At 43.2% G+C, this 14,483-nt stretch overlaps 1 protein-coding gene across 18 annotated transcripts in view; it reads left to right on the forward strand.

Annotated features, from left to right (window-relative positions):
• Positions 1-14,483, forward strand: part of MICAL3 (microtubule associated monooxygenase, calponin and LIM domain containing 3) — a 224,778-nt gene that overhangs the window by 10,007 nt on the left and 200,288 nt on the right. For 17 of the 18 annotated variants that reach the window (XR_007153765.1, XR_007153766.1, XR_007153767.1 and 14 more), the window contains exon 1: positions 8,822-8,981. The exons of the other annotated variant lie outside the window; for it this stretch is intronic. The gene's annotated coding sequence lies outside the window, so the exon portion shown is untranslated. Of the gene's footprint in view, positions 1-8,821; positions 8,982-14,483 lie in introns of those variants that run through there. 18 annotated transcript variants of the gene reach the window in all.

Here is a 14,483-nt window from a genome sequence, read left to right on the forward strand (position 1 = left end):
CTCTCCCTGCTCATATGCTCTCTCTCTCAAAAATAAAATCAAATAAGGTAAAAATAAAGGGCTGATCCATTTGGATATGTTCTCTTAAATCTAAAAAATACCAGTTTGTATACCAGCAGTTTCAAGTTTGTTGGTTCCATTCTGAGGCTTTCTCAGGGAATCTTCTATCATTATTCCACTTCCTAAATGTGCAGTATCATATGCTCTCTCCCCTCTTCTCTCTTTTCTCAATTCCTTTTATTTTTTTCTCTTTCACAATTGAAAACAGAGTTGTGTAAAATAAGTCCTATTCAAATATAACCCAAGTGGACTGAACTTGACCTATGCCTTATGGAATATTGAAGCTGATGTTTTTATTTTTTTTATTTTTTTTTTTTCAATGTTTATTTTTGGGACAGAGAGAGACAGAGCATGAACGGGGGAGGGGCAGAGAGAGAGGGAGACACAGAATGGGAAACAGGCTCCAGGCTCTGAGCCATCAGCCCAGAGCCCGACGCGGGGCTCGAACTCACGGACCGTGAGATCATGACCTGGCTGAAGTCGGACGCTTAACCGACTGCGCCACCCAGGCGCCCCTGATGTTTTTATTTTTAAGAGCACTGTGAGCAGCAAAGGAAGGTAGAATTGGAAAGACAGCTTCTGTCCCTCCTCACTGCAAAAGGAACCAATCACAAGGGTATGCATATAATTATGCACACACACACGTAAAACACAGCAAATTTGCTGTGCTTCCTAGAGACTTTCAAGAACTTGGTCTGAGTTGGATTAGGGAAAAGCCTTCTTCAAAGTTACATTATGATTCTAGGAAACCCTATTGTGATGATAGAGTGTGGTAGTTCTAGATATTATTTTGTAGCAACTCTGGTGACTAGAGATTTCTTCTATAGACTGTCTTGGTTTTTGCTTGCTCATACTTAGAATTTCTGATTACAGAACATACATACCAATGACGTGGGATAAACACTTCTTAATTTTTTGACATTGTATTGTGGAAAATTAATGCAAAAGTAGATTTGCAAACTTTTCAAGTTGCATTTAAACATCGTTTTTCCTGGGATGGTGAAACTTGCAAATCAAGAATTAGATTTAATTAGTTTTAAAAAATCTATTTTTGTAACCTACTATGAAATGTTAGCCTAGGGATAAACCCCAGAACCCAGGATGTCTTCCAGCTCTGGGACATCCCAGTCCATGGTCCCCTTGGCTTTTCTCCAAAAGACTGTTGTTTCAACCCAGTCTTTGGTGTAGAAGAGGAGAGAAGCAAGGACATCAAGCTTTTCACATCCTCATGTCTTCATAGGGCCATATGACAATGCATGTAGCCCAGGAATCAAAATTGTATCAAATCATCTTCTTCCTCTCTCTTCACTCTCTTATCCTATAGATAGAGAAGATAGGCCTCTGAGCCTGTCCAAGGAATCCTGGGAGACTTTAGGCTACATGTAGCTTGGGATATCCCTGGAGCTGCCTTAAAGCTAAACACCTCTGGGGGTCATGATGAACTGAACTAGTGGCAGTAATGGGTATGATATTTGTAGTACTTGGGCTGAGTTCCTATTGAACTACAGAATCCATCCACAGCCAGTGTTTCAGTAAGCATTTTTTTCTTTGCCATGAGAGAAAGCTGACCTGATCTAAGTTAAAAAATAGGGCGTAATTACTGTTTCATATAACTGGCCCCATGAGACTTGATTCAGGGCTCACAGATGAGACCAGGTCCAGCTCTACCTCTCTCCATTTCTCAACTCCACTCCTTCTGGTTTGTTCCTCTTGCAGGCCAGGTCTACCTCATGGTCCCAGATGGCTGCTAGCAGCTCCCAGAGCTATCTGTATCCCACTTCAAGTCCAGAGAAGGGTTGTGATCAATACCAGCAAACTACACTGAGAATGGGGGAGGGGTAAATTCTTCAATGGGATATTAGGCTTGTTGATGGCTGGAGAAAAGGAGATCATGTAAAGGTCAACCACAAAACAAAGATAAAGCCAAGGGACAAGAAAGCTAAGCAAGAGCTGAGAGTAATATTGAGTGGATTAGTCAGCCGCTCAATATAGAGGATGGACTGCCAGATTGGCCCATCTTGGACTTGTCCCCATCACAGAATTGGGCATTGTTGAAGAAACTCAAATTGATTGTATTTTATTGTTATTTTTAAATGTTTATTTTTGAGAGAGAGGAGTGGGGAGGGGCAGAGACAGAGGGAAACACAGAATCTGAAGTAGGCTCCAGACTCCAAGCTGTCAGCCCAGAACCCAATGCAGGGCTCAAACCCACAAACCATGAGATCATGACCTGAGCCTAAGTTGGACATTTACCCAACTAAGCCACCCAGGTGCCCCTCAAACTGATTTTAATATTAGCCAGTAGTAAGTATAACTTGGGTCACTGGTATCCGTTTTAGTTGAAAAAGTTTCTATGCATGGATTTGTTACCCATTTCAAAGTTATAATGTATAGGTTTATGTGTTGTTTTGAGCCATCTGTTCCACTACCTTTTTTATTGGTTCAGGTGAAATGATACTGAGTTTGTCTGAGCATTGATCATTTGGCAGATTCTACTCTGATTTTTCTATAGTTTTTCAGGGATTTGGGAGAAGAATGGTTGAATGAGGAAAAGGGAAACACTCATTTTGTGGTTTAATTCCAGGGCACTTGAAAGGAAAAATGCATATTTATTACCTTGGCAGGTAAAAATACACACTATAATAATTTACACAACGAGATGTTTTTCATCTGTCAAATTGACAAGGATTACAAAAGAAGACAAATGCCCAGGATTGATGAGGGTTCAGAGAAATAGCCCCAACATACCTTGCTGGTGAGAAAGTAACTGGTGTAAACTTCCTGAGAGACAATTTGGCGATATAAATGAAACATTTAAAAATGTGCATGTCTCAGCAAAGGAAACAATCAACAAAACTAAAAGGCAATCAAGGGAATGGGAAAAGATATTTGCAAATGACATATCTGACAAAGGGCTAGTATCCAAAATCTATAAAAACTCACCAAACTCCACACCCAAAAAACAAATAATCCAGTGAGGAAATGGGCAGAAAACATGAATAGACCCTTCTCTAAAGAAGACATCCGGATGGCCAACAGGCACATGAAAAGATGCTCAACGTCGCTCCTCATCAGTGAAATACAAATCAAAACCACATTCAGATATCACCTCGCGCCAGTCAGAGTGGCCAAAATGAACAAATCAGGAGACTATAGATGCTGGAGAGGATGTGGAGAAACGGGAACCCTCTTGCACTGTTGGTGGGAATGCAAACTGGTGCAGCCACTCTGTAAAACAATGTGGAGGTTCCTCAAAAAATTAAAAATAGACCTACCCTATGACCCAGCAGTAGCACTGCTAGGAATTTACCCAAGGGATACAGGAGTACTGATGCACAGGGTCACTTGTACCCCGATATTTATAGAAGCACTCTCAACAATAGCCAAATTGTGGAAAGAGCCTAAATGTCCATCAACTGACGAATGGATAAAGAAATTGTGGTTTATATACACAATGGAATACTACGTGGCAATGAGAAAGAATGAAATCTGGCCCTTTGTAGCAACGCGGATGGAACTGGAAAGTGTGATGCTAAGTGAAATAAGCCATACAGAGAAAGACAGATACCATATGTTTTCACTCTTATGTGGATCCTGAGAAACTTAACAGAAACCCATGGGGGAGAGGAAGGAAAAAAAAAAAAAAAGAGGTTAGAGTGGGAGAGAGCCAAAGCATAAGAGACTCTTAAAAACTGAGAACAAACTGAGGGTTGATGGGGGGTGGGAGGGAGGGGAGGGGAGGTGATGGGCATTGAAGAGGGCATCTTTTGGGATGAGCACTGGGTGTTGTATGGAAACCAATTTGACAATAAATGTCATATATTTAAAAAAAAACAAAATAAAATAAACTTTAAAAGATAAAAAAATAAAAATAAAAAAAGTGCATGTTTTTGACCAAGGAATTCTATTTCTAGAAATACTAGGGAATAATCATAAACATATATAAACATTTACATATATGAATAATCCTTGAAGTTACATATAATAATGAAAAATTGGAAATAATCAATGACTGGAAGTAAAATCTTGGTTAAATAACTTAAAGTATAGCCACTTAAAGTGCAGCCACTTAAAATCATGAATTAGAATTATTGGCATGGGAAAATTCCTAGTCTATTGTTAAGGAGAAAGTAGACTGCAGAACAGTTTGGTCAAATTTTATTTAAAAGATACATACAGGGGCACCTGGGTGGCTCAGTTTGTTAAGTGACCAACTCTTAATTTCAGCTCATGGCTGTGTGATCAAGCCCTACATTCAGCTCTGTGCTAAGTGTGGACCCTTCTTGGGAATCTCTCCCTCTCCCTCTCTCGCTGCCCCTCTCCCCCACTTGCTTTCTCTCTCTCTCTCTCTCTCCCTCTCCCAAAATAAATAAATAAACTAAAAGAAAGATACATACAAAAAAATAAGACACATACACAAAGAAAACATAGGAAAATACGTTACAATAGTAACAGTGAAATGCTGTTAAGGGTAATGGGTAATTTTAAATTTTTTGTACTTTTCTGTATTAAAATTTTTTTAAACAATGAACATGTATTACTTTTGAAATCAGAAAAAAATACTTTCTTAAAGTAAGACAGAATAGACAATTCTTCTAATGCCCAAATTATGGATTGATATTATTCCCCCTACTGTTTTACACATGTTTAGTTATTTCTGGGTACCCTACATTTCTCCACCTTCCTCCCCAATATATATGCCCATCTCTCCCACCCCTGCCCTCGCCCAGAATTCAGCCCAGTGGTCCTCATCCTATTCTAGAGGATGGGCCTTCCAACATGAGCTTGAAATTAGACTGGGGATGGAATCCAATCCATTCCTCACCAAGTGGATCTGCTGTTTATCAACTTCTCCACTTAATAAACTTCATGTATGATCCATCAGGATAGCCCCAAACAATCTGATGGTCCTTTGCTCATAGTAGGTACCCACTAAATGTTAGAGTGCATAAATAAAGCATTTAGATAAGTGCATTTGAATGCTCTGTGGAGGGGGCGCCTGGGTGGCGCAGTCGGTTAAGCGGCCGACTTCAGCCAGGTCAGGATCTCGCGGTCGGTGACGATCTCGAGGTCGGTGAGTTGGAGCCCCGCGTCGGGCTCTGGGCTGATGGCTCGGAGCCTGGAGTCTGTTTCCGATTCTGTGTCTCCCTCTCTCTCTGCCCCTCCCCCGTTCATGCTCTGTCTCTCTCTGTCCCAAAAAATAAATAAACGTTGAAAAAAAAAATTTATGAATGCTCTGTGGAGATAAGAAAAGTCAGGAGAACAATGGGAGTGAAAATTAACTGGACTGACTAGTTCTGGACCAGGCAATGAGCACCACAAGTATTGGCTTCAGAATTACCATGCTCAAGCTTCTTGATTGACATTAAAAGTTTACTGGCTCTCCCATCATTTTGCCAGTGTGTCCTCCCCTGTGAGGATTTCAGCAGTTTAAAAAGAATGAAGTCATTAGCCCAGCTTCTATTTTCAGGGCTATGTTACAAATGTCAGTGAAGCAGGGTATTTTACTAAACAGCAATTTGGAAACGTCCCTGAATCTGTCAGCCCTGCACATAGAGATTCCTTCCTCACAGGCATGGTGCTGGTTCTATCTCCAGGTGCTCTAGGCAGTTGGGGGGGGGGGGAGCAGTTTTTGTTGCTATTTGCTACTGAATTTGCCAGATGTGTCAAAGGCAGTCTCAGAGACTAATATAATATATTATATAAACAATAATTGTTTATAAACAATATATATATAATATAAACAATATATATAATATATATTATAAACTATATATATAAACAATATATATTGTTTATAAACAATATAATATATTATATAAACAATAATTGTTTATAAACAATATAAACAATAAGACAGTAGAAAGAAATACATAGTGCTTCTCACTCTTTGTAGAAGCCCTCCTTGACTTATTTTCTGCCCATGGTAAGCACTGGTACCATTCTCCCTGGATTCCATGGTGTGGGGTTTGCTGTTATTTGTTCCTGTGTTGCTTATAATTGTTTTCTACTTGTTATATGTGAAAATATTGTATTCACTCAGGAAGCAGGGATTTCAATGGGAAAGATGGACAACTTGGAAAACCAGACTTCATTACTTACCAGCCTTGTTACCATAGCCAAACTGGTCAGGCTTTCTGAGCTGTAGTTTTCTTTCTCACTGCAAACAAACTGCCTCTAACCTGACATGATTGTTTTGAGCCTTAAATGATTTTATAGGTATAGAAATGTAAAAAAAATGGTATAAGTGTATAAGATTATCTCTTGTATAGAATGCAGTAGGTTCTTACGAAATAGGAGATGGGGACACCTGAGTGGCTCAGTCGGTTAAGCCTCCAACCCTTGATTTTAGCTCAAGTCATGATTTCAGGGTTCGTGTGTTCGAGCCTCACGTCAGGCTCTGTGGCTCCGTGCTGAAAGTGCAGAGCCTGCGTGGGATTTTCTCTCTCCTTCTCTCTGCCCTTCCCCCACTCACGCCCTTCCCTGACAAAATACATAAATAAACTTAAAAAGAAAAAGAAGTAGGAGATAATATTGCGCTGTGGGGTTGTGAAGGTAGAAACTACAGTTAGACCTCTACTGTGTGCACTTGGGCAAATCAGCTTCTCTAAGACTCACTTTCTCTCCACAGAACAGGAATTATATAGCACTTCATAGATTTGATGTGATGGTGAGATGAAATGATACATGCAGAGCACTTCCCAACAGTACTTAGCACATAGTAAGCATTCAATGAATGTAAGCAGCTGCTGTTGTAAATGAATGAGAGAGGTAATTATGTCAATAAATATTGCACATTGGAGGGGTGCCTGGGTGGCTCAGTCAGTTAAGCATCCGACTTAGGCCCAGGTCATGATCTCGTGGTTCGCGGGTTCGAGCCCCGCGTGGGCTCTGTGCTGACAGCTCAGAGCCTGGACCATGATTCAGATTGTGTGTATCTCTCTCTCTGCCCCTCCTCCACTTGCACTCTGCCTCTCTCTCTCAAATATGAATAAATGTTAAAAAATAAAGAAAACCATAATGCCATTTAAAAAGAAAAGAAAAAAATGCATATTGGGGCAGAAACTCAGGATTATGGTAGCACAGAATAGAAATAGGAGCTCTATAAGGTAGCAGCTTCTGTTAATCAACTTGGGAAAGTTTCATGGAGAAATAATCGGAGGATGAGTTGGGGGGTGGTGGTGTAGAGTTGAGCTTATTAGAAAAATATCCCAGGGGCGCCTGGGTGGCTCAGTCGATTAAGTGTCCAACTTCAGCTCAGGTCATGATCTCACAGTTTGTGGGTTCGAGCCCCACGTCGGGCTCTGTGCTGACAGCTCAGAGCTTGGAGCCTGCTTCGATTCTGTGTCTCCCTCTCTCTCTCTACCCCTCACCTGCTCATACTCTGTCTCCCTCTCTCTCAAAAATAAATAAACATTAAAAAATTAAAAGAAAAGAAAAGAAAAATATCCCAAATACTTCATATAATTTGGAAGAAGGTTGAGTGGATGTAGGGTGAGCAGATGATGGAAGGTCAAAAAGTTCTGAAAAATGAAGGTGGAGCTGGTCTGAAGTTTGGTGGCCAAAATACTGGCCTAGATGCCAGTATAACGCTCTAAAATAGAGCAGACTAGGCCCCCAAGGGATGTTTTCAAAGTCTTGAATTTGACATATAATATGACCAAAAGCATAATTGGCCATGTATAGTTGAATGGCATGCCAGAGACTTCAGATAGCACTTCAGCAACCCTGATGAAGACTTTAGCAAGCTTTGGCAGGGATTCTGGACAGTTCAACAGGTGAATTAATTATTAATTGAAACTTTGATGCTGTGGATGAAGAGAGAAGGAAGAAGAAGAAGTGACTTGCAAGAGCAGAAATTATGAGATACTGGGAGTAGTAGGGAGTTGGGGTTCTCTCCACACATAAGAGGAATGCTTTTAAGAGAGGAGGGACAAAGTATATTGAATTTGTCTTCATAAAAGATGGGTTTATACTGTCTGTATAAAGGATTTGGTGCCAAAAGTTCAAAGTTCTTTAAGACGGTGGAGCATGGCGAATATTGAAGAATATATGTAAATATTGCTAATCCCATGCAAAGGATTGTAGGATCACAAAATATGAGAAAGCCCATCAGAGATCACTTCTAGTCCAATATTGTCATTGGATTAGATGAGGAAACTGAGGCAGAGAGATGGAGTAACCTACCCAAAGCCACACACATGTCTGGCTCAATTCTCTCCGTATTTTCTTTTAGCTGTCTAACCCAAACATTTGAGGAGCCCCTAATCTCTTTGTTTCCGGTCTGGCTAGGATTAGCAAAAAAATTCTGGTTTTGTTTTGTCGTGACTTCTGAGGGCAACAAACAAGGTCCCTTTAAACGCATCCTCTCTTCTCCCCATCTGGCAGGTTTGATATGCCCACCGTGCTTTTCCATTGGCCATTTTGTGTGGCTCCTTGCGCCCTTCCAAGATTCACAACCAATCAAATCCTCCCTCTCTCTTGGGCCTGGCTTTGAGGAATGTACCATATGGACCATGAGGGGAAGTAGGGAGGAGGAAGGGAGTGGCGACAGCTCATTTCTTCACCTTCTGCATATAACCATGAGATTCTGGCAAAGTCTGAGCCTGTAGGTAGCAAGAGCAACCCTAAGGATGGGAACCAAGTGCCATTTTTAGAGGCGCACTTAGATCTGTCGCCCCCGAGGCTGGGGCCCTATGGTCAGGGCTCGAGGGCTGCAGCCCCCGCCCTCCCATGTGCCCGCCCAGCCACCAGCGGCGGCGCCGCTGCCTTAGCTGCTGCCGCTGCTGTAGCCCGCGCAGACGCTGCGGCTGGCGTGCTGGGGCTGCGGGACTGCGGGGCTGCGGGCCCGGAGCGGGGCTCGGCGGCGCAGGCCGGCCAGGGGACGCCGGCGCCGAGCGACACACCAGCATGAGACGGAGGTGAGGACCGGGCTTCGGGACCCAGACCGGCCCCAACCGTTCCGTGGGGGCCTCATTCCACCAGCGCCCCAAGTGCAGGGTTTCCGGGGCCCCCAGAGGGCGGCTCTAGAGCAGGCGACCGCGGCGACCCGACCTGTGGCTGAAGACCTGCCTCCCCTGGGCAGCCCGGAGGGCTCGGGACCCGCCGTGGGCGCTTGGCGCCTCCTTCTGGCGGCCCCTTGGAGCCCTTTCCCTAGCGGGGCGGCTGACCGACGAGGAAGCCCCTCCTCGCGCTTCCCCGGCCCTCCCGGCCCCTGTCCTTGACCTCCAGGAGTTGGATGTTCGGTCAAGGGCGGCCGCGCGGGCCCCAGAGTTCCAGGGGAGCTTGGCACTGGCGAAAGCCAGGGGAAGGGGGAGGCTTCCAGCTATTTGTGAGTGGGAGAGTGGCTTGGAATGAGTCTTCTGGGGAAGCTTTGGGGGCGGGGGCGAAGATCTCTTATCTTAACCGGTGTCGGGAGGCTTAGGGATGGAGTGTGAACTGTCCTGCCGCCCCAGCCCAGCCCCTGGGCCATTGGCTTTCCACTGGAGCTGAGGTATGGGGCTCCTCTGTCACACCGTGGCTGGGCAAGTGCCCGCATCCCGAGGGTAGATCTTGTCCTGATACCCTTGATCGGGAGTCTAGCAGGGGGATGAGTATGGGCTGCTGAGTCGCTATGGTCAGGTGGCCACGAGAGAACCATGAAGTGCTTTTCCCTTTTATTTTCTTATGGTAGTGTTGGACTGGTTGAGATGATGGCAGCCACATACGTCACTTATATATGAGCCACCGCCCCCCGCCCCCCCCCGCCCCCCCCCCCCCCCCCCCCCCCCGCCTAACTGCCTTACAAGGTGATAGCGTTATTGGAGGTCTGTGTGGTACGCTGAAAATTGCTAGTTTAAAAATCACCCTAAGGAGCCCTATACACAGATCAGAGGCTCACCTTCTGTTAGCAGAAAGCCAGACGTGGTGATAGCCTTAGCTTTGCAGGTTCTGGCATGGATGGTAAACTAGTCATCACAATTGTTTGTTGGGCTCCTCAGGCAAGGCCTCTACCTCATCCCATTAGGGGGCATGGATTAGCCCTATATTTTGGCTGATTTTTCTCCAGAGTCTTAATTCAGGGAAAGCGTTCCAAGAATACAGGACACAATTATGTTCTTTTAACGTTAGTGTTTAACACAGACATTAACTATGGTTAACATAAAGTGCATTAATGTAGAGGTCAGTTGTGAAAAGTGTCCTTTTTAAGGCTTATTACTTTTTTCTTTTTTCGAGAGTTGTAGATGGAGAGAATGGCATTTACACATCGGAACATCAGTGTGTATTTGGTCCCATCTGACAGTTTGCTATGTAGACAATCGTTTAGGATGATGGCTTTGTACCCCAAGGGTGAGAATGAGTTGGGTTTTATAGTGAGAATGATATCTCACTTTGAATTGCTGCTGCCAGCAGGAAGGCTTTGCCCTCTCATTACCTGGCCGTACAGATGCCAATTCATTGTGGTTGCTTTCTCTTGTGAGCACATCTGTAAAGATCCTTTAAGAGGATATTATAAATTCTGTATTTGATTGTTAAATGTACTCTCAGGTCAGTAATTTGGCTTAGGTTGTTTTAGCCCTACAGTGAGTTCTTCTTGTGCTTCATTTTTAAAAATTCTTAAACTTTTTGGATAGTGTATTAAATAGCTTCAAGTTAATTCCAGAATTAGTGGAAAAACATAGTTTGAGTATTCCTCTTGCAAAGAATCTTTAGGAACTGGGACCTTGTTCCTATCCAAGACTTCTTTGTGTGTTCACAACACTAACCTTTGAAATGTCTAGAACCTGTTTGTCAGACTGTGATTTTTTTACCCCCAATTGGGATGGTTCCCATTCAGTGAGGACTGCTTCATGGTGTTTGTAGATGTGGGAGAGAAAATGGGCTTTGGAATAATATATATACTTAGTTCAGTGCCTGGCATATAGTAGATGATTAATAAAAGTAGATAAATTTTTTTTTCCCTCTTTGGGTTTGGGAGACAGACATGTGGTTGATGAATCGGATGCAGTTTTGCACGCTTCCTTCTTAAGTTAGGAAAATTAGCCACCCTCCCTTCCCACCTTAACCTCTAACTCTAACACCACAATTTTTATAGTAAGTTAAAAATGAAACTCAATGCCTGGACCTAAAAGTAAAAATCAAACAAGGAAAAAATTGAGTTCTTCTTCCCAGCTCACATATTACATTTTAAACCACTCAGTATAGGAGAGAAAGTGGTGGTCAGAATTGACCCTTTCTTGGGTCTTTTGAAGCAGTCATCCTGCAGATAAGGATTTTGGTTGTTGTTGGTTTAACATGTCAAGTGGAACTAAAAACCTTTTCTAATTTCTCCTGACACTGGTGCCTGAGAAATGGCCCAGGATGGTTGAAGCTTGACCAACAGACAGGGGCACAGTCTTAGATTTGGTGGGCTTTATAAGAAGAAGCCTTTTACTTCTTCCTGCTTTAGCAGGCTCATTGTGAGCAGATTAAAAGGCTATCAAACCTGATGTTCTTGAAAGAGAAAGAAATGTCACTGGTTTATTTATGTCCAATAATATTGGGTGTGACATTTTAATAATAATCATACTCTGGATTCACTTATTTTTTCTTTGTAGAAGTAAAAGCTTCCTTGTTGCCTTTTTTTTTTTTTTAAATGTCTGTTTATTTTTGAAGGAGAGAGACCAAGCATGAGTGGGGGAGGGGCAGAAAGAGAGACACAGAATATGAAGCAGGCTCCAGGCTCTGACAGACCCCGATGCAGGGCTTGAACTCATGAGATCATGACCTGAGCGGAAGTTGGACGCTTAACCAACCGAGCCACCTAGGCAAACCCCAGCTTTTTCATTGCCTTTTATCTCATAGATTCTTACTTGTCTCTGAGATGTTCAGAGTTTAGTACAGTTTATTATTCCCATTTTATAGATGAGAAGGTGGAGGTGACATAATTTGCTCTCAGTTGCAAGTGAGGTGGGGCCTGAACTGGATTTGAATTTAGTTTTCCTTCTTATATTACATTTAATTGATACTTTTGTAGGGAAAAACCCCCACTTTTTTTTTTTTTTTTTTTTTGGAACTTGACGGACTTAAAGATAACAGACCATTGTGCTTTTCTGATTGACTAGACAGCTACGGATAGTTGATGCTTATTGAGTGCTTAAGTATGGGAGTCTGTGCTAGGTACTTTATGTATATTACCTCATTTATTCCTCACAACAGTATACAAGGTAGGGCTTATTATTACCCCCAGTTTTATAGATAATGAACTAGGGTTTGATGAGACCCTAGGTCAAAGGAGTGACAGAAAGCAGGGCTGGCACTCAGACCTGGGCTGTCTGATTTCAAAGTGTGTGCTCTTAACTCCCATGCTTTAGTGGTGACTAAGGAGCAGACGTCAGAGTCCCTAATTCCTGTTGCTGGTGCCTGGGACCTGATGAGCTGTGATTGTACTGGGGCTTTATTTTTCACCGAAGTAAAGTTTTCACATCCTGGAGTTTTCTTGTACCACAAATATTCCTCTAGCCAGGTGGAGGGTCATTACTGTAGAAAACATAATCAGAGCTGAAAAAGCATCTATATTTGGAGAGTACGAAGTATTTATTAAGACCAAAAGGGGAGAATAGGGAAAGAGAGAATCAAGGTGGTTTGTTGACAGGAAATTTGTGATATTCTAACACAGGGGATGTCTTTAGTACCCCGGCTTTTTTTTTTTTTTTTAACATTTTTATTTATTTTTGGGACAGAGAGAGACAGAGCATGAACGGGGGAGGGGCAGAGAGAGAGGGAGACACAGAATCGGAAACAGGCTCCAGGCTCTGAGCCATCAGCCCAGAGCCCGACACGGGGCTCGAACTCCCGGACCGCAAGATCGCGACCTGGCTGAAGTCGGACGCTTAACCGACTGCGCCACCCAGGCGCCCCCTTTTTTTTTTTTTTTTTTTTTTTTTTTTTTTTTAGTACCCCGGCTTTTTAACTTAAGCTGTGGGTTGAAATTGTAAACCAGGAGGCACAGCAGGACTGGGCTAGAATCTGTGTAGTATTAGGCTCTCAGTTTCTACTTTAGATGACAAAGTTGAAAATCTGATTCCTTTTCAGTCTTTAGCTTCCTTAAACAATACAGTACGTTGTGGGAATGGTAGGGTAGTGTTTGGAGTTTTACCTAAACTCTTTGTGGACTTCCCCTTCCTTCTATCCCCTCCCCCACCCCACCCCCCATCTTTGGTTCCACTTTTCAGAATTCAGCTCTGATTCTGTAGAATTGGGAGGAATCGTGGAGGGTGTCAGGCTCCAAGATGCTTGGGATACACCAATGAATAGAACACCCCTACCCCTGTGGGCTCAGCAGTACATGACTTGTTTTCTTGGTGTGGGCTTTAGCTGTCTTGGCTATGAAGGTTTATAGTCATCAAGAAACTGGGGAGGTAGGACAGGGAAACTTACCACCCCAAACCCTGTAATTCATTGACTTTTTGTCATTGGCAAGTCAGAATTTCCCAGAGGAGAGAAAATTGCCACAACATACAAAAAAAGGAAAGCGGTGGTAATCAGATTACAGAAGGGAGGAGAAGTAGGACTGTTGGTCTGTACCTTGCTGAGAGGCGGAAGGACAGGAGCTTCTGCTGAGTATTAAGTTCTGCGGTAAGAACAGCTATGTCTCCCTGCATCCCTCTTGCAGGGCCTGCTCTGTCTGTCACAGCAGGGAGAAGCAAGCATGTCTTGGTATGTGAATGAAAACCAGGAAAGGCGTCTTTCTGCATTAGATGGGTCTACAGAGGTCTGTCCTTTTTTTGTATATTGTATATCCAGTGAAGAATATGGTTTGGTTAACTCTGGAAGGAGAGAGACAGCCGGTGGTTAACTAGTAGCTTTTATTGACTTCCTTACTACTTTAAAATAAATAATAACTGAAAGGCAAAGTGAAACTTTGGTCCCAGCCTTGCCCTCTCTCCTGCCCTGCTTCTCTTCTGTTGATTTAAGTAAAGTATGGAGGAGGCTTGAGGGGAGGTAAAGTAAAGTATGGGGAGGACTTTCCTATGTTAGTGTTGGAGCTTAGGAAGACAGGAGGAGCAGAGTAATCCAAAGGGAACATTAAGAGTAGCCAATAACTTGGGGCACCTGGGTGGTTCAGTCGGTTAAGTGGCTGACTTCAGGTCATGATCTCATGGTTCGTGAGTGTGAGCCCCATGTCTGGCTCTGTGCTGACAGCTTGGAGCCTGCCTCAGATTCTGTGTCTCCCTCTCTCTCTGACCCTCCCCTGCTCACACTCTGTCTGTCTCTCTCTGTCTCTCTCTCTCTTCAAAAATTAAAAAAAAAAAAAAAAAAAAAAAGAGTAGGCAGTACTTACTCCTAGATGCTGTAGCTCCTCTGGGTTACAACAAACCTTCAGCACAGACTGCTTCCACAAAACACTGACTTGTAAAATCGACTGCACTCCTCCCCATCTTCCCCCCATTTCAACCACCTCT

The sequence above is a fragment of the Prionailurus viverrinus genome, chromosome B4 (genome assembly GCF_022837055.1).
Source record: "Prionailurus viverrinus isolate Anna chromosome B4, UM_Priviv_1.0, whole genome shotgun sequence".
NCBI lineage: Eukaryota > Metazoa > Chordata > Mammalia > Carnivora > Felidae > Prionailurus > Prionailurus viverrinus.